This window comes from Triticum aestivum, chromosome 7B (genome assembly GCF_018294505.1).
Source record: "Triticum aestivum cultivar Chinese Spring chromosome 7B, IWGSC CS RefSeq v2.1, whole genome shotgun sequence".
Classification (NCBI taxonomy): domain Eukaryota; kingdom Viridiplantae; phylum Streptophyta; class Magnoliopsida; order Poales; family Poaceae; genus Triticum; species Triticum aestivum.
In genome coordinates, this window is record NC_057813.1 from 638817756 (window position 1) to 638819654 (window position 1899).

Genomic DNA, 1899 nt, shown 5'->3' on the forward strand with positions numbered 1-1899 from the left:
TGGGTCAGCCAGACGGACACGGACGTCCGCTTCCGCGTTTGGGTCGACGTATGCGCCCAACGCGCGCCCGACCCATTTTGACGGCGCCGACAAAATAAAATGTTCATGCATATTTCAACTGAAAATAACTTAATTAAACATTAAAGCCGGCCAGGAAGGCTGGCGAGAGTCCACGCGTTCACATTAGCATTAAAAGAAATTAAAAACAACCTAACTACGGGGAGGCGCGCTGCCCAGCGCACCCTAGGCGTCGTCGTCGTCGTTGTGCTCGGGGTCGGTGAGGTCGATGAGCATCGGCGGAGGGCCAGCCCAGGGGAACGCCGTGATCCATGCGGCGGCGATGTAGTCCGGGGTCAGCTGTTCCGGCGCGGGGGGCTGTGCCGCCGCCTGTGCAGCCGCGGCCTGGTGCGCCTCCTCCTCCTCGAGGTCGTGCTCGAGCATCTCCTCGTACTCACTGTGACGCCGCTCCTCGGCCAGCCATCGCTGGCGCCAGTGCTCGGGGGTACGCCGCCTCCTGCGCAGGGTCCGCCCCCCATCCAAACCGGTGGCGCGGATACCCACTCGCGCACCACTCCCGTTCAGGAGAAGCTCGCGATGGAGCCCGGCTGCGGCTGCGGCTGCGGCTCCGGGTCGGCCTTGACGAGGCGTCGAGGAGGGGACGGCGGGGCCACCGGCGGCACCACGCAGTCGCCGGCCGCGGCGTTAGGAGTGCCCGCCGGCGACGCACCTCCTCGGCATGCGCCCTAGCCGACCGCGGCGCCGCCGGCACTGGGATCCTTTCCGGATCCAGATGCCAGTCGTGCGGCAGCGTCACGTCGGGGGACGGCAGCGGCACGCGGTGGCGCCAGTGCCACTCCGCCTGGTGAGCGGGCACGTTCACCCGTTGCCTCTGCCGCCGAGCCGGCGTAGGCGGAGGCGGGGTGAACTCCGCAGGGAAGGGGACGACGGGGGCCTTGCCCTTCGACTTGCTGCTGCTGCCGGAGAAGAGCCCCATTTGGGCGGCTCGGGTGGCTGGGGTGGCTAGGGTTTTCTTGCTGACGACGGGGGAGCGAGCGTGGCCTAGATGGGGACGGGAAGTGGGTGAGGACGGCCCCGCCACACGGTCGGCTTAAAAAGGACGACCGCCGTCGCTGACTTGTGGGTCCGGGGTCATAATTAAGTTGACCGGCGAGAGGGCGGTAGTTGGGCGACCGCCAGGTGGGACCGCGGCGGACGTCGAGAAGGAGCGCGTGGCGTCCTTTCCGCGTTCGCGCCAACGCATTTGCGCCCCAAACGGACGTCGAGGCGCGGAGCGTTTTGGGTTGGATTGACGCGTTACGCCTCTACTTTTGTCCGCGCCGATCCAAACGGACAGCGGCGGACCAAATGGGTCGCCCCGTTGAATTTGCTCTAAGGGGGCACCGGGGCACCGGGACATGTCACCGCATCTTCGACGCCGTTGGATCTTGCAAGTAGCGTTGATGGTACGAGCCGACACATGTCACCGCAACAACGAGAGCCAGCTAAGCAACGCGCCGCATCAGCTCTCATGTCCGCCTCGGCGGCGCACTCGCACTCGCCATCGCCATGGCCGCCGCCACCTCCGGTGCCGGCTAGACCCGACTCCCTCACCTCCCTTCTCGGCTCCCTCTCCACCCCCTCCGCCGCGCGCCTCCTCCCCTGCCCCGTCCTCGCCTTCTCCCAGCTCCGCCGCCTCCTCCCCGCTCCCCACCTCCTCCTCCGCCCCATCATCTCCCTCCTCCACCTCCACGGCTCCAGCCCCCGCCTGGGCCTGCAGCTGCACGCGCTGTCCCTCTCCCTCGGCCTCTCCCAAGACCCGCTCCTCCTCCGCCGCCTCGTCTCCCTCTACTGCTCCCACCCCTCCCTGCTGCCGGACGCCGCCTCCCTCGCCGCCGGCTC